We start from the raw sequence: 19608 nt of genomic DNA, 5'->3' as shown, positions 1-19608 counted from the left end.
CGCATGGAACCTTCTCCAAAATAGACCATATAGTTGGTCACAAAGCAAGCCTCAACAGATACAAAAGGATTGAAATAATCCCTTGTATACTATCTGACCACCATGGACTAAAGCTGGACATCAACAACAACAGAAACAACAAAAAGCCGACACGCACATGGAAACTGAACAACTTACTACTCAATGACAGCTGGGTCAAGGAAGAAATAAAGAAAGAAATTAAAGACTTTCTAGAATTCAATGAAAAGGAAGGCACAACATACCCAAATTTATGGGACACATTGAAAGCAGTGCTCAGAGGAAAATTTATAGCACTAAGTGCCTACAAGAAGAAATCTGTAACATCACATACAAACAACTTAATGGCCCAACTGAAAAACCTAGAAAAAAAAGAAGCAGATACACCCAAGAGGAGCAGACGGCTGGAAATAATCAAACTAAGGGCAGAAATCAATCAATTAGAAACAAATAAAATTATCCAAAGAATCAATGAAACAAAAAGCTGGTTCTTTGAGAAAATCAACAAGATAGACAAACCCTTAGCCAAACTAACTAAAAAGCAGAGAGAAACCATACAAATCAGCAAAATCAGAAAGGAAAATGGGGACATAACTACAGACACTGAGGAAATCCAAACGATTATTAGGTCATACTACAAAAGCCTATATGGCACAAAATTTGAAAATCTAAACGAAATGGATAACTTTCTTGACAGATTCCATCTACCAAAATTAAGTCAAGATCAGGTAGAAAGACTGAATAGTCCTATATCTCCCAAGGAAATAGAAGCAGTCATTAACAGTCTCCCCTCCAAAAAAAGCCCTGGACCAGATGGCTTCAGCGCAGAATTCTACAAGACCTTCAAAGAAGTACTAACACCAATTCTCCTCAAACTATTCCATAAAATAGAAACAGAAGGAACACTACCAAACTCATTCTATGAAGCCACAGTCACTTTGATACCTAAACCACACAAAGATCCAACAAAAAAAGAGAACTTCAGACCTATCTCTCTTATGAACATTGATGCAAAAATACTCAATAAAATACTTGCAAACCGAATCCAAGAACACATCAAAGATATCATCCACCATGACCAAGTAGGCTTCATCCCAGGAATGCAAGGGTGGTTCAACATACGGAAATCCATCAATGTAATCCACCACATAAACAAAATGAAGGAGAAAAACCACATGATCATCTCCTTAGATGCTGAAAAAGCATTTGACAAAGTCCAGCACCCATTTATGTTTAAAGTCTTGGAGAGATCAGGGATACAAGGCACATACCTAAAGATAGTAAAGGCAATATACAGCAAGCCTATAGCCAACATCAAACTCAATGGAGAGAAACTTAAATCAATCCCACTGAAATCAGGGACAAGACAAGGCTGCCCACTCTCTCCATATCTCTTTAACATTGTACTTGAAGTCCTAGCCAGAGCAATAAGACAACTAAAGGAGATCAAGGGGATACAAATCGGAAAGGAAGAGGTCAAAGTGTCACTATTTGCAGATGATATGATAGTATACATGAGCGACCCCAAAGATTCAACCAGAGAACTTCTTCAGCTGATAAACACCTTCAGCAAAGTGGCAGGATACAAAATCAACTCAAAAAAATCAGAGGCCCTCTTGTATACCAAAGACAAAAAGGCTGAGAAAGAAATTAGGGAAACAACACCCTTCACAATAGCCACTAACAACATAAAGTACCTTGGTGTGACTCTAACCAAGCAAGTGAAAGACCTATTTGAGAAAAACTTCAAGTCTTTGAAGAAAGAAATTGAAGAAGATCTCAGAAGATGGAAAGATCTCCCGTGCTCATGGATTGGTAGGATTAACATTGTGAAAATGGCCATCCTGCCAAAAGCAATCTACAGATTCAATGCAATTCCCATCAAAATACCAACTCAATTCTTTACAGACCTTGAAAAAAAGATTCTCAGCTTCATATGGAGAAACAAAAAACCCAGAATCTCCAAAACGATCCTGTACAACAACAGATCATCTGGAGGTATCTCCATTCCCGATCTCAAGCTGTACTACAGGGCAACAGTAATAAAAACTGCATGGTATTGGCATAGAAACAGAAAGGAGGATCAATGGAATCGCATAGAAGACCCAGAAATAAACCCACACACCTATGAATTCTCAATATTTGACAAAGAAGCCAAATCCATTCAATGGAAAAAAGACAGCATCTTCAACAAATGGTGCTGGACCAACTGGATGTCTACATGCAGAAAAATGAAAATAGATCCATATCTATCACCCTGCACAAAACTAAAGTCCAAGTGGATCAAGGACCTCAACATAAAACCAGATACTCTAAATCAGCTGGAAAAAAAAGTGGGAAACAGCCTAGAATTCATTGGCACAGGAGACAACTTCCTGAACAGAACACCAACAGCACAGGCTCTAAGAGCAACAATCAATAAATGGGACCTCATGAAACTGAAAAGCTTCTGTAAAGCAAAAGACACTGTCATCAAAACAAATAGACAGCCTACAGATTGGGAAAGAATCTTCACCAACCCTTTATCTGACAGAGGGCTAATATCAAGTATATATAAAGAACTAAAGAAGCAGAAAAGCAACAAACCAAGTAATCTACTTAAAAAATGGGGAACAGAGCTAAACAGAGAATTCTCGAAAGAGGAACGTCGAATGGCAGAGAAACACTTAAAGAAATGCTCAACCTCATTAGCCATTAGGGAAATGCAAATCAAAACGACCCTGAGATATCACCTTACACCCATCAGAATGGCCAAGATGAAAAACTCAAGTGATAGCACATGCTGGAGAGGTTGTGGAGAAAAGGGAACCCTCCTCCATTGCTGGTGGGAATGTAAACTGGTTCAACCACTCTGGAAGTCAATCTGGCGCTTTCTCAGACAACTAGGAGTAGTGCTACCTCAAGACCCAGCTATACCACTCCTAGGTATATACCCAAAATTTGCTCAAGTACACAACAAGGACATTTGTTCAACCATGTTCATAGCAGCTTTATTTGTAATAGCCAGAACTTGGAAACAACCCAGATGTCCATCAACGGAGGAATGGATACAGAAACTGTGGTATTTTTACACAATGGAATACTACTCAGCAATCAAAAAGGAAGAAATCATGAAATTTGCAGGCAAGTGGTGGGATCTAGAAAAGATCATTCTGAGTGAAGTATCCCAGAAGGAGAAAGACAAACTTGGTATATACTCGCTTATATAGACCTACAAGACATGATAAACATAATGAAATCTACACACCTAAAGAAGATAATCAAGAAAGTGGACACAGGCGAAGGTGATTAATCCTCATTTAGAAAGACAAATGGGATGTGCATTGAACTTATGACAGGAGTCTATCACAAAAGGCATCTGAAAGACTCTACCTAGCAGTGTTTCAAAGCAGACACTAAGACTCATAACCAAACCCTCGGCAGAGTGCAGGGAATCATATGAAAGAAGGGAAGTTAGTATGATATGGAAAGGATAGGAGCTCTACAAGGACCAAATATATCTGGGCACAGGGTCTTTTCTGAGACTGACACTCAACCAAGGACCATCTATGGATATAACCTAGAACTTCTGCTCGGATGTGGCCTGTGGTAGCTCAGTAACCAAGTAGTTTTCCAAAGTAAGGGGAACACGGACTATTTCTAATAGGATCTCAAGGGCAGGCTGTTTGACCCCCACCCCAGGGGAGGAGCAGTCTGTTAGGCCACAGAGGAGGACTTTGCAGCCAGCCCTGAAGATACCTGATAAAACAGGGTCAGATGAAAGGGGAGGAGGTCCTCCCCTATCAGGGGACTTGGAAAGGGGCAGGGAGGAGACCAGGGAGGGAGTGTGGGGTTGGGGAGGGAATGAGGGAGCGGGATACAGCTGGGACACAGAGTTAACAAAATGTAACTAAAAAGAAAAATAAAATAAAAATAAAAAAATTAAAAAAAAAAAAAAGAAAATGGTTGAGCAGAGTAAGAAACACTGAGTCAGGACAATAAGACTCAAGAAATCCTCCCCACTGGGAGTCATCTCTCCTCAGAACCTTTCCTCATCAACTTGGATAAAGGTAGAGTTATAAGATGATGCAGAAGCTGGGAGAAGACACAGCTGTGGGTACAGCATGATTTGGGGATTGGCAGTGGAGAATCAAATAGAAGAAGCCAAAAAGGAATCTTGAAAGGCAACATAGATTTCACTTGAGAATTACATGCCAAAGAGGCATGAACTTGTGATGGACCTTTAAGAAGTTTAAGAGCTTGGCTATGACTTTTATTGCAATTTCATTGGAACACAGGTAATTAACAGAAAAGGCTTTATGATATATAGAAAGAGAGGAAGTGCAGAAAGGATCCTACACAGAGATATTGTACACAAAATGGGTTCAATACACATATGGTGAAGTTTACAAACAGCTGGAGACAGAGAACCTGGACAATGGTTAGAAAGGAGACAACAGAGTATTCAAGTAGTCATAATACCTAAGAGAGATGAGCTCTTTCGGTAAGAGCTAATTTTGGGGGGTCCCGAACAGATTAACTTTGAATGGCAGCTTTTCAATAGCAAAGCATGTTAAATTGATTAAGCATATTAATAAAACAAACAACTATGATTTAGTATGTGAGGACAGCAAATGCTTCTTCCACACATCTGGTAACATCTTCAAGAAAGGGGATCCATCTGTTATATTTTGGGGTGTTCAACTTCTTGGCACAGTTCCTGGAAGATAGTTGGCATTAAATAAATATTTACTCCATGGAAAAAAAATAAAGTTATAGTAATTGTGTTGGTCAAGTTATGAGATTCATTATTTTGGTTCCTTGAGAGTCTTGCAACTCACAAGGCTTTGTTTTGGGCTTTGGACTGGTTTGATTTGCTGTTGTCATAGCTGCTGGACAAGTCCCCTCAGAATAAACAATGACTTCTCCTTGCACTCCAGCCCATGATTGTTCGTGTGGAACTGGAAAATCTCTCTATTGTCATCCAATTCTGTGATTGCCTCTATGGTGGATGCTCCATTTTGCAAGTCAAAAATCCAAAGGTTTCCCCAGGGTCCTCGACTAGCAAAGAGAAAAACTGGGCTTCAACACTAATGTGCTGACTAAAATCCATATACTTTCCACACCAGGCATTTATGGGCAAACTTGTACCAGCCGTGCACCTGGTTCCCTAAAAATATGGAATATTTTGTGGAATGTATGCCAAAACCACTACTTTGGCTGTGCTTAAACTTGTTAAGTATGTCAATAACTTGGACCATTAGCTGAATATCCTGAGAACCGTTATTTTATGTCTTACCCAGATATTGCTGCTGTAGATTTTTGTGTCCTTTGCCATGCTTTTTCTCTGAGTTTAACCTACTGAGGAGTAAAGTAAGGAAAAAAGAAATAAGAAAGAATACACTGCTGTAATTCTAGTAGCCATCAATTCATTCGCTCTCTGTTCCTTTCTGTCCACTAAAGGGGGACTCTCGGTTGTCTTTGTCTGTATGTCCTCTGATGCTCACTCTTTAATACCTGTAGTTTCTGAGCATTTGTCCTCTGGCTTCCTGTTGGGTACACTGGTATAAATGACCAGTTGTGAGTTTCTGTCTGTTCCTCCTCAGGTCTAGAAATACCTGCAACCAAGGCTCCAGCAGTATTGGTTCTCATGTCTAGGACTCTAGTTCTAGTGAACCTGATATATTGTCTCTGTCCTTTCAAGTATTCAACCTGAGGGAAGAAACATCTTTGTGTTATCATTAAACTCAGAGCCTCAGTCTAACTTTCTCATCCTCCTAAGCAGATATTAATTTTGTGCTACTTTTTTAAAATCTTGTTTGTTTGTTTGTTTGTTTGTTTTTTTCCTAACACCTCAGCTTAATAAGCTTTTCATTTACTTCTAAGATCTCCCCTGGTTGGCTATAAGAGAAATGCACTTTCAAAAACAATGTCTAAAAAAGAAAGAAAGAAATGCATTTTAATGCATTTTCAAATCAGCGATTCTAGAATAAGCTGTACTGAGTCTTGGGGTAGATAGTAATATGTTGCGGGAGGTTGTCCCGTGAACACACTTAGCAACATTCGCCCTCACTTCTACACCCCAAGTACAGTAATCCCTATATACTTACTTAACTCATTGCTGCAACAAAATACTTGAGAAAGAAAAGGTTTACATAAGTTCATGGGTTCAAGGTATGTTCCACCACAGCCAGGCAGCGAGTGGCAGGATCTTAAGAAAGTAGGTTACACGGAACCCACTGTCCACAGTTAGGAAGCAGGTGGTTAGGTCAGAATTTTAGTATGTCAGCAAACTTGATCCAAATAATCCCAGGCAGGAATAGCCAGAGGTAATTTAATCTAGAAAATCTCTTAGATACATGGCTGGAGGCTTGTCTACTACAAGACTCTAAATCCTATGAAGTTCACAGTATTAGCTATGACATTAACTATGACATAACCTCTCCCCTAGTTGTGACAACTAAGTCTTTCCTCAAACTGATATGACAATACTACCCCTAGTTAAGGAGCATCCTACATTATACAGTATATATACATTATATCTTTTACAGAGATGTTCATGTCTATGTCAAAATTATCCCGCAGATTGTATTTGTATCATTCACTATAGTTCATTTTTTTCATACATATGAACTCAATTAAATTCCATATACAACAGTAATACATGAGATCAACATTTATATGATGCTTTCAAGAGCAATGATTGTAAATTAGCTGCTTTTTATGAACAGCAATATATATGTAAGTCTACCACAGACTGTCAATTCACAGAATTTTTATTACTGTTTATTGATTGATAGATGGCAAGTTTCCAATGTACTGATGATTGTAGATACAGCTGCTATAAAATTCAATGTATTTGTTTTGTGTGGATATGCATCTTAGTCCTTAAACAAGTCGTGAGATTGCTAGATTGTGTGGTAAATATGTCGTTTACCTTTTTAATTATTTCTTAACTTTTGAAATTATAATGGAATTAGATAATTTTTGCTTTTATATTTATATTAATTACAGTTTATTTACTTTCTGTCCCAGCTGTAGTCACCTCCTTCATTCCCTCCCAAGTCCACCCTACCTCCTTCATCTCCTCCCTGCCCCTCTCCACTAATAGGGGAGGTCCTCCTCCCTTTCCATCTGACCCTAGCTTTCAGAGGTGCTCTATGGTAGGCTCCTGTTCTGTTTCTTATTTTCTCCTACTTCCAATGTCCACCCCTTTGTCTGTCTAAGTGAGGATTGATCATCTTACCCTGGTTCTCCTTCTTGTTAAGCTTCTTTAGGTGTACAGATTTTAGTATGTTTATCCTAATTTTTAGGTCTAGTATCCACTTACAAGTGAGTACATACCGTGTGTGTCTTTCTGCTCCTGGGATACCTCACTCAGGACGATCTTTTCTAGATCCCACCATTTGCCTGCAAATATCATGATTTCCTTGTTTATAATTGCTGAGTAGTATTCCATTGTGTAAATGTACCACAATTTCTGTATCCATTCCTCCATTGAGAGACATCTGGGTTGTTTCCAGGTTCTGGCTATAAATAATAAAGCTGCTATGAACATGGTTGAACAGATATCCTTGTTGTGTACTTGAGCATATTTTGGATATATGCCTAGGAGTGGTATAGCTGGATCTCAAGCTATATTCCTAATTGCTTGAGAAAGCACCAGATTGATTTCCAAAGTGGTTGTATAAGTTTACATTCCCACCAACAATGGAGGAGGATTCCCCTTTCTCTACTACCTTTCCAGCATGTGTTGTCACTTGAGTTTTTGATCTTAGCAATTCTCATGAGAGTAAGGTGAAATCTCAGGATCATTTTCATTTGCATCTCCCTGATGGCTAAGGACATTGAACATTTCTTTAAGTGTTTCTTTACCATTCTATATGTCTCTACAAATAATTCTGTATATCTCTGTAACCCATTTTTAAATTGGATTACTTGATTTGTTGCTTTTTAACTTCTTTAGTTATTTATATATACTGGATATTAGCCCTCTGTCAGATATAGGGGTGGTGAAGATCTTTTCCCAATCTGGGGGCTGTCATTTTATTCTCAAGACAGTGTCTTTTGCTCTACAAAAGCTTTTTAGTTTCATGAGGTCCCATTTATTGATTGTTGCTCTTAGAGCCTGTGCTGTTGGTGTTCTGTTCAGGAAGTTGTCTCCTGTGTCAATGAGTTCAAGTCTCTTCCCCATAGCAGGTTTAGTGTGTCTAGTTTTATGTTGATGTCTTTGATCTACTTGGATTTTAGTTTTGTGTAGGGTGATAACTATGGATCTATTTTCATTTTTCTGCATGTAGACATCCAATTGGACCAGCACCATTTGTTGAAGATGCTGTCTTTTTTCCATTGAATGGTTTTGGCATCCTTGTCAAAAATCAAGTATCCATATGTGTGTGGATTTATTTCTTGGTCTTCTATTCAATTCCATTGATCTACCATTCTATTTCTATGCCAATACTATGCAATTTTTATTACTATTGCTTTGTAGTACAGCTTGAAATCAGGAATGGATATACCTCCTTACAATATGTTGTTGTACAGGAATGTTTTGGAAATTCTGGGGTCTTTTTGCTTTTCCATATGAAGATGAGAATATTTCTTTCAAGGTCTTTAAAGAATTGTGTTGGTATTTTGATGGGAATTGCATTGAATCTCTGTAGAATGGACATTTCCACTATACTAATCCTACCCATCCATGAGCACAGGAGATCTTTCCATCTTCTGATATCTTCTTCAATTTGTTTCTTCAGAGACTTGAAGTCTTTTCCAAACAGGTCTTTCACCTGCTTGCTTAGAGTCACCCCAAGGAACTTTATGTTATTAGTGGCTACTGTGAAGGGTGCTGTTTCCCTGATTTCTTTCTCAGCCCATTTATCTTTGGTATACAGGAGGGCTTCTGATTCTTTTGAGTTAATTTTATATCCAAAATTAAAGATGTTAAAGATATTTATCAGTTGAAGGAGTTATCTGGTTGAATTTTTGGGGTCACTAAGGTATACTATCATATCATCTGCAAATAGTGATCTTTTGACTTCTTCCTTTCCTATTTCTATCTCCTTGATCTCCTTTAGTTGTCTTATTGGTCTAGCTAGTACTTTAAGTACTATGTTGAAGAGGTATGGAGAGAGTGGGCAGCCTTGCCTTGTCCCTGATTTCAGTGGGATTGCTTTAAGTTTCTCTCCATTGAGTTTGATGTTGGCTATAGGCTTGCTGTATATTGCCTTTACTATGTTTATATATGTGCCTTGTATCTCTGTTCTCTCCAAGATGTTGAACATGAATGGATGTTGGATTTTGTCAAATGCTTTTTCAGCATCTAAGGAGATGATCATGTGGTTTTTCTCCTTCAGTTTGTTTATATGGTGGATCACATTGATGGATTTCCATATATTGAACCACCCCCGCATGCCTGGGATGAAGCCTACTTGGTCATGGTGGATGATATCTTTGATGTGTTCTTGGATTCAGTTTTCAAGTATTTTGTTGAATATTTTTGCATCAATGTTCATAATAGAGATTGGTCTGAAGTTCTCATTTTCTGTTGGGTCTTTGTGAGTTTTAGGTATCAAGGTGACTATGGCTTCATAGAATAAGTTTGGTAATGTTCCTTCTGTTTCTACTTTGCGGAATAGTTAGAAAAGAATTGGAGTTAGCTCTTCTTTGAAGATCTGGTAAAATTCTGTGCTGGAACCATCTCACTCTAGGCTCTTTTTTTGGAAGGGAGACTTTGGATAACTGCTTCTATTTCCTTGGGGGATATAGACCTATTCAGTCTTTTACCTGATCTTGATTTAGTTTTGGTAAGTGGAATCTATCAAGAAAAATGTCCGTTTCATTTAAATTTTCAAATTTTGTGGTTGATAGCCTTTTGTAGTAAGACCTAATAATTGTTTGGATTTCCTCTGTGTCTGTTGTTATGTCTTCCTTTTCATTTCTGATTTTGCTGATTTGGATAGTTTTTCTCTGCCTTTTAGTCAGCTTGTCTAAGGACTTGTCTATCTTGTTGATTTTCTCAAAGAACCAACTCTTGGTTTCATTGATTCTTTGAATAGTTCTATTTGTTTCTAATTTTTTGATTTCTTTCCTGCTCTTGAGTATTTCCAGCCATCTACTCCTCTTGGGTGTGTCTGCTTCTTTTTTCTCTAGGACTTTCAGGTGAGCTATTAAGTTGCTTGTATGAGATGTTTCAAATTTCTTCTTGAAGGCACTTAGTGCTGTGAACTTTCCTCTTGTGTCAACTAAGTTTGGGTATGTTGTGTCTTCATTTTCATTAAATTCTAGGAAGTCTTTAATTTCTTTGTTTCTTCCTTAACCCAGCTGTCATTGAGTAACAAGTTGTTCAGTTTCCATGTATGAGTAGGCTTTCTGCTATTTCTGTTTTTGTTGAGATTCAGCTTTAGACCATGTTGGTCAGATAGAATACAAGGGATTATTTCAATCTTCTTGTATTTGCTAAGGCTTGCTTTGTGACCCACTATATGGTCTACTTTGGAGAAGATTCTATAAAGTGCTGAAAAGAAGGTATAGTCTTTTGAGTTTGGGTGAAAATCCCTGTAGACATCTATTAGGTCCATTTGATTTGGGGCCTCTGTAAGTGCCCTTATTTCCATTTAGCTTCTGTCTGGATGATCTTAGTGAGAGTGAAGTGTTGAAGACTACCACTATGAAGGTGTTGGGATTGATGTGTGATTTCAGCTTTAATAATGTTTCATTTACAAATGTAAGTGGTCTTGTATTTGTGCATAGATGTTCAAAATTGTGATGTTCTCCTGGTGTAATTTTTCTTTGATGAGAATGAACTGCCCCTCCTTATCTTTTTTTGATTAATTTTGGTTGAAAGTCTTTTATTAGATATTAGGATAGCTACCCCATCTTGTTTTCTGGGTCCATTTGCTTGAAAAACATTTTTCCAGCCCTTTACTCTGACAAAGTGTTTATCTTTGTTGCAGAGGTGTGTTTCTTCTACACAGTAGAATGTTGGATCCTCTTTCTGCAACCATTCTGTAAGTCTGTGTCTTTTTTTTGGAGAGTTGAGTCCATTGATGCTGATAGATAATAGTGACTAGTGAACATTAGTTCCTTTTATTGTGGAGTTGGTCTTACTGTGATTCATTGCTTGTTTCTTTAAATATTTGTTGGGAAATTATCTGTACCCTATGTTTTCTTGTGTGTAGTTGTTTTTGTTGGATTGGAGTTCTCCTTCTAGTATCTTCTGTAGTGCTGGTTTGCTGTGTAGATATTGCTTAAATTTAGTTTTGTCATGTAATATTTTGTTTTCTCCATCTATGTTGATTGGAAGCTTTTCTGGGAATAATAGTCTGAGTTGGCATCTGTGGTCCCTTAAAGTCTGCATGACATCTGCCCAGGCCCTTCTGGATTTCATAGTTTCTGATGAGAAGTCTGGAGTGATTCTGATATGTCTACTTTTATATGTTACTCAGTCGTTTTCACTTGTTGCTTTTAATATCTTTTCTTTGTTCTGTAGATATAGTGTTTTGATTATGATGTGACCTGAGGAGTTTCTTTTCTGGTCTAGTCTATTTGGTGTTCTGTAGGCCTCTTGTATGTTTATGGACATCTCTTTCTTTAAGTTGGGAAAATTTTATATGATTTTCTTGAAATATTTTCTGGACCTTGGAGGCTGAAATCTTTTTTTTCATTAATTCCTATTATTCTTAGATTTTACCTTTTCATGACATCCTTGATTTCTTGGATGTTTTGTGTTTGGGACTTTTCTGATTTTATGTTTTCTTTGAGAGAAGTATCAATTTCTGCAAATGTATCTGAAGAGACAGTCTCTCTTCCATCTCTTATATTCTATTGGTGATGTTTACCTTTGTGGTTCCTGATCTTTTTTTCTAAGTTCTCCAGCTCCAGGGTTTTCTTTGTTTGTGTTTTCTTTATTGCTTCTAATTCTGTTTTTATGCCTTGCACCATTTCCTTCATCTGTTTGAATGTGGATTCCTGTCTCATTATAATGGCCTTTATTTTTTTGTTCATTTCCTCTCTATGTGCCTCTACTTGTGCCTCTATTTGTTTGGCTATATTTGCCTTTGTTTCTTTGAGAGCTTTTTTCAGTTCCTCTTTATTTGTGTTCACTTGTGTGGCTAATTCTTTGAGATATTTGTTCATTTCCTTTTTAACTGCCTCTGTTTGTGTGGCTATTTCTCTAAGAGATTTGTTTGTTTCCTCTTTATATGCCTCTAATAACTGGATAAGCATAGCTTTAAAGTCATTTTCCTGTGTTTCCAATGAATTGGAATATCCAATGATTTTGGGGGTTGTTGGTGAAGCCCTAATGTCCTGATATTTTTTGGATATGTTCTTTCTCCAACCTCTGGCCATTTGCTACTCCGGAACCTTCCCTGTTCATTCCTTGATTCTGCATTTCAGACAAAAACTGTCTTTCTCTGGTGTCTGGAGAATTCTTCAGGAAGATGAGAAAGTGTCCAGTAGTTTCAGTGTTTGTGTTGGTATTTCAGCTGTACCTGTGAGAGGAAAGTCTGCAGGAGCAGAGGGACAAATGCAGGCAAGCATATGTGTGTGCATGCGCATGGAAGTATGCCTTGAGGGACAGGTGCTAGAGAATGCAGAAGCCTTAAGTGTGAGGGAGGGGTACCTTGCAGGCACTGAAGGGATTGCAGGAGCACAGTGTTCACAGGTGCTGGTGATGACCGCAGGCACAATTTGCTTGTGCAAATTTCCTGAATACCTTAGTGGCCTATAGGCTACCGGTATTCAATTCTGACTGAGCTCCAGGAGGTATTTGCCTGAACTCCACTGGTAGACCCACAGCGCAAGGGCTTCAATGTCCCAAGAATCCTTCTGTTTTCTACAGTGGGTGTGTGGGTGGGAGGGATCTGATGCCTAGCTGCTAGCTTAGAAGGACCCTGGATCTGGGGCTCTGCAGGCACTTGAGGGTGCACTCACTCTCTAGCAGGTCAAATAGGAAAGCACAGGGGTTCCCCCTCTTCTCTACTCTCAGGTTTAGACCTGCTGAGTCAAATGGAGGAGGATAAGCTCCATCATCTCAGTGTGCTGCAGCTGCTGAACTAGGGAATCCAGCTGCAGTTGCAGAACTGGGAGGATGGTCCAGGTGCCTGCTGGGAAGTCCTGGGGGCCACAACAGTGGTCCACAGACCTAGGTGCCTGTTGTACCTGGGTGATTTTGCAGGTCTAGTGTCTTTCGTGGCTGTACAGCTGGCTGTCTGCCACTGAGGGATTGGGCGGCCAGTACAGTCACTGGCTGGGAGGCCCTGCGGAGTCAGTATAGCCACTTGCAGACCTGGGACCAGGAAGGATGGTACCACACATCTGGGACTTGGAAGGCTGGTACAGCTGGCAGCCACTGCTGAGGTGGTAGGAGCCCCGCCTCTGCTTTCTCAGTCCCCAGGGAGTGAGTTCTGTGCTAAGAGTCTCTTGAGCCTCTAGTGACACATTTCCTCCAACAAAGCTGCACCTCCAAATCCTACTAATCTTTTCAAATAGAATCACACTGTGCTAAACATTCAAATATATGAGTCTATGAGGGTCATTCTTATTCAAACCACCAAATGACACATTATTGTTAGTTGTGTCTTCTTCCATATTTCCTTAATTTTCATATATGACCCTATGTGACCCATGATTCCACCTACAATTACCCATTACACATAATTGTTCAACCTCCTGAAGCACTATTTCTTTAATGTATGTGTGTGTGTACGATTTTTCACTTTTATTATTTTTTATGACAATGAAAACTTTCAGGAGTATTGTTCAGATATTTATAGATGGTTCTCTGGTGGGATTTGTCTAATTAGATTTTGGCTATGCAGTTTGGCAAGAAAGACATCAATATCATTTTCATCATATCATAGCAAGAGCACACACCATCACCATGATGTCTAATTGAAATAGCTTGCTCAGGTCATATTTCATAGGTTTCTTTATTGTTGGATTACAAGATTTTTTATCCTGTGCTATGCACTTCAGAAAGAATTTACTATGCTTAAGCAATACACAAGAACTAAGTCACTATCTCTAGTGTTTACTTCTTGAAGGTTGAATAAAAGCATAGCTTATTTAGAACTTTTCTGCATAAGATATTTTCCTCTTCTTCCCTACTTAATTATTTATCAGGCATTTTGTATATGGATGAATTTGTGACTAGTTATTTTACATTTAGAGTTAGCATTAAAAACATCTTTATTTTATTACACAAAAAAATTTCTCTTTGATTAGTGAGAATGCTTTTAACTGTCATTTTGATGGTATGTTTGTTTCGCTTTTGTGCGTGTGTGTGTTCAGCACTTCTTGACTTTTTGTCACAGATGTTTAAGAATATTTAATGTTTCCTGCCACAGTTATTTCTCCAAGGAAGTCTGGCTTTCTTCAATGGGGAGCAGTATTAGAAAGTATAATTGGAATGATAGCTCACTGCTACTGGGGACCATTGTTTACAAACTCTCCACTGACACAGCAAGGAAAACTATGAATACAATAACCCATCTATATAAACATAGCCATAAAAATTCTACATGTACCTATTTTCTTATTCTGTCAGATATTGATATTTTGAAAGCTGATCCATCACCTCACACTCATCATCTCCTCCTTCTTTGTGTTTCCATAATCTTCTATTCCAACAGGGAGCAAATGGAGTCCACACATCTAGGGGTATTCACTGCCTTATTTACTTCCAGTAGACAGAGGTTACTTCATGCATTTATAATACAGTTACATTGTTTTCACACACTGTGAATTCTATCTTGGAATTCTCCAGCACCATAAAGAGTTTTTATTTGCTTCTTTCAGTAATCACTCCTCATGCTGTAAGATTATATGCCTTTTGATAAATGCATAGCTAGCAACACTGTATTATGAAGAAGAGCTTTAATGGCATTTTAATCCTTTGTGCTGTTAACTTCCTGCCTTCTAAGTCCAGTAAACAGGAATATCTTTAGCATTTCTACAGTTATGCCTATCTAAAGGAAAATCTAAAATATATATATCTTTCAGAATACATGTTTATCTCACAAAATAGATTAAAACTCATCTCCATCTCCATGAGGTTTTGTAGTTTATTTCTTCTTCTCTAATTTTCTTGTTATGAATCTATCATAGATTATTTACCTATTTACCACAGAAGGAATATTTAATTTATTTTAGGTTTTAATAGTTGTGACTATAACTAACATGAATGTAACATGAAGGTTTTGTGTGTATACATATTTACAAATCAGCTATATAAATACCTGAGAAAAATTACTGACATGGTAAGGGTAAATTTAGCTTTAGAAAAAAAACTGGTATGTATTCTAAAATGTCTTTACTTTGTCACCAGCAATGAGTGTAGGTGTCTTTTGTTTCAGTATCTTCACCAGAAATTGGTATTGTAATTGTTTTGGATTTTGTGTTCTGAACTTATGTGGTATTCCCAGTTCTTCACTATATCTGTGGTTATCATTCTTTCCACTGCTTCATACTAACATATATATTGTCAGCATCTTTACTTCAAACATAGATCTTTTAGAACAATTTAGTTATTAAGAAAAATTGAGGTTTCACTTAATCTTTATTTTTTTCTATGTGTGCTTCCTTTTCTTATGTGGATTCAAGTTTTGGACGTACATAGATTTTCTTGTGCCTGAAAATGTCTTTTAAACATTTTTTTTTTTTCAGAACAAGTCTGCTGGTAATGAATTCTCTTCCTTGGCTCTCTGAGAAAATCTTTATTCATTGAGTTCTTATATTTGATGGGTAATTTTACATGATATAAGATTTTAGGCTGATTTTCTTCAGATATTAGGTTTTTCACTCAGTTTGAGTTTTATTTCAGATTTCTACGGAGAAGCTCACTGTATGCTCTACATAATCACCATCCCTTCCAGTTCCTCTGTGACCCCACTGCCTCTCAAATAGCTGACACATTCTTCTTTAAACACACACAGAAAGAGAAATAGAGAGGGACAGGGGAGAGAGGGGAGAGGGAGAGATTTCAAATTGTGTTATAGTGTAGCACATATATGTATATTTAGGGCTGATCACTTTGGATTGGATTATCTAGTCAGAACTGGTATTGTCACTGTGCAGGTCTTGTTTAGACAACATAGTGCTGACATCTCACTAGTACAGCTTCCTGTCATATGTAGAAAGCACTATCTCATAGCGGGTGTCATAGTCCTCTGACTCTGAATCTTCCTGCCACCTCTTCTGCAGTGTTCCTTGAGTTTTATGTGAATTGAAGCCAACTTCATCTTATATGCATTTTGGTCAGAAGTGAATTTCCTTGATGGTTTCCATCGTTTTTTTTTTTTTTTTTTTTTTTAAAGAGCTTCTTTGAGGAGTAGTGAGAACTAAATACTTCTCTGTGGATATATAAATGTAGGATTTTTAGAATACCATTGGGAATTGTACTGGTTTAGAAAAATGGCAGTGGCAGATTCTCCTCTAGGATCCATGACCTTACCTACCATGCGTAGTTAGCTACATAGATTGTTCTTTAAATATTTCTTCTTTCCCATTTTTTAAATTATTTTTCTTCTTGTAGTCTGATGATTTGTGAGTTCTAGCTTCAGATACCACCCCATGTTTTTTTTTTTTTTTTAATGTTTTTTGCTTGTTTCTCATTTTGATTTGTTTGTGCTGTAATTGGTTTTCATTGGCACACATTTTTCTTTATATTCCTGTTTGGGAAGCATTTCCTAAACTACTTTCAAGTCAGCAATTCTCCCACCTCTGGCCATATCGGACACAATAAAGTCATTTTTCATTTTGTTGTTGTGCTTTTGCTTTCTAGAATATTGTTTAGATTTTTATTTACAGTGTCAGTTGTCCCCTGTGCCAATGAGTTCAAGGCTCTTCCCTACTTTTCATTCTAACAAATTTAGTGTGTCTGGTTTTATGTTGAGGTCTTTGATCCACTTGGACTTTACTTTTGTTCAGGGTGATAACTATGGATTTATTTGCATTTTTCTACATGTAGACATCCAGTTAGATCAGCACCATTTGTTGAAGATGCTACCCTTTTTTCCATTATATGGTTTTGGATCCTTTGTTAAAAATCAAATATCAGTAGGTGTGTGGGTTTATTTCTGGGTCTTCAACCCTATTCCATTGATCCACTAGTCTGTTTACCATGCTGTTTTTATTACTGTTGTTCTATAGTACAGCTTGAGATCTGGGATGGAGATACTTCCAAAAGATCTTTTATTGTACAGGATTGTTTTAGTTATTCTGGGTTTTTTGATTTTCCATATGAAATTTTGAATTGTTCTTTCAAGGTCTGTAAAGAACTGTATTGGTATTTTGATGGGAATTGCATTGATTCTGTAGATTGCTTATGGTAAGGTGACCATTTTTACTCTGTTGATCCTACTGACCTTGAGCACGGGAGATCTTTCCATCTTCTGATATCTTCTTAAATTTCTTTCTTCAGAGACTTGAAGATTTTTTCATACAAGTCTTCCATTTGGTTGGTTAGGGTAACACCAGGACACTTTATGGGTTTTGTGGCAACTATGAAGGGTGCTGTTTCTTAATTTCTTTCTCAGCCCTTTTGTCTTTTGTATATAGGAGGGGTACTGATATATTTTTTTCATTAATTTTGTACCCATCCACTTTGCAGAAAGTGTTTATCAGTTGCAGGAGTTCTCTGGTAGAATTTTTGGTGTCACTCATGTACACTATCATATTATCTGCAAATAATGATACTTTGACTATTTCCTTTCCAATTTGTAGCACCTTGATTTCCTTTAGTTTTGTTCTTGTTTTTGTTTTGACAGTAATTTTTTTAGACTTAACTTTTTTCTTTGACAGATGCATCAATTTCTTCTATTGTATCTTCTACACTTACATTCTTTCCTCCATCTCTTATATTCTGTTGAAGAAGTTTAACTCTGTAGTTCCTACTTTCTTTTCTAAGTTCTCTCTCTCTCTCTAGGATTTCTTCAGTTTGTGCTTTCTTTAATGTTTCCATTTCCATCTTCAGATGTTGAACTGTTTTGTTGATTTCCTTCACCTCTTTGTGTGTATTATCCTGTCTTTCATTAATTTCTTCACCTGTTTGTTTGAACTTTCCTCTATTTCTTTCAATGATTTAATTATTTCTTCTCTAATGGCCACAATATGTCTTACTGTGTCTTTCTATATTTATTTAGGGATTTTATTTGTTTCCTCCATTATCATCTTCATAAGCACAATTTAGGGTCATTTTCTTGAGTTGCAGTTGAGCTAGTTTATCAAGGGCTTGCTTGGTTTTGATTAACTGGGTTCTGGAGATGCCATATTGCTTTAGCTTTTGTTGATTGTGTTTTTAAGCTGGCCTTTAGCTATCTGGTTGTCTCTGGTGTTGGCTGATAATTTCTGGTGCCTGCTGGAGTTCTGGGTGTGGGTAGATGGAGGCAGTTTGGGAAAAGCCCTGGGAAGGAAGCTGGATGTTCCCACAGGAGTCCTCCTCAGATTGTTGGGTATGGTCTCCAACTAGTGGATGGTTCTCAGCGAATTGCTGAGGCTCTCCTCAGGTATATGATCCTGTGGACTAACTGGATTCCTCAGGAGCCTAGGGGCTGCTTTCTCACCAGGGGAAGCCCCGGATACAGCTGCCCAGCCACTGGCTTTCTTTCTCTGAGGTTAATGAGTTGTAGCTGCCTAGACACTGTGCTCAGACACTTTGTTTGGTGAGTGCAGCCATCTTGGAGAACCAGCAAGCCTATAGGTTTTTGGTCAGTCTCCCTAAGAGATGGGTTGAGTTCTTATACAGAATCTGTGGCTGTCCCCATGGTTCCCAGGCCCCAGGAGGCCTAAGGTTGGAGTATCGTGCCCTAGTACCCAGAAGGTATTCACTGGCCTGTGAGCACAGCATGCAGGCATATGGCTAGATGCTGGAGAGCCTCCAGGAACCCAGAAACTTTTACAGGGATTTTCTGGGTGGCCTGAGGTCGGACCCAATTGTTTCCCTCAGTGTGAGGCTTCCTCTCACCTGGGAAACACAGAAGCTAGTGCTTTCAGACCCACAGTTTGGTCTGTTGGTTGCTGTGCAGTCACTGCTACCCTGCTGATCAGATACATTGTACAACTGGTGCCACCATTTTGAATCCTCCTTCTGATATAAGTTTTAATGTTTATGTTGTTCCTTTATCTTTCAGCAGAAAGTTGTATAATGGAACACCTAAAACAAAGTCACCATACATAATTTATTATTTATTATGAGAGACCATAGTGCACATGCTTTTGTTTCAACATTCCCTAGCAGAGTAAATAATGCCAACAGAAGCCACATTAATAGAGCACTGACTATTCTCCCTTGGGACCAGGGTTGGATTCCCAGTGGATACACAGTGGCTCACAACCCTCTGTAATTCCAGTTCCAGGGGATAGAATATCCTCTTTTCACCCCTCTGGGCACCAGGCTACTATGTGGCACATATACGTACATGTAGGCAAAGTACTCACATCACAATATACATTTAAAAATCTTTAAAGTAAAAGGATGGGGAGGATTTGAGAAATTCTCCATGCATATTTTGGAATCCTAGAGTAAAGCATACAGACTATAACCTTGAAATTAATGGCTTAGAAATGCTCATCACTGTTAGCCCTGCTCACTTTATTGTGTTTGAACTGTGA

Source organism: Psammomys obesus, unplaced genomic scaffold, assembly GCF_907164565.1.
Source record: "Psammomys obesus unplaced genomic scaffold, mPsaObe1.curated_primary_1811, whole genome shotgun sequence".
NCBI lineage: Eukaryota > Metazoa > Chordata > Mammalia > Rodentia > Muridae > Psammomys > Psammomys obesus.
Note: the sequence above shows the minus strand (reverse complement) of the source record.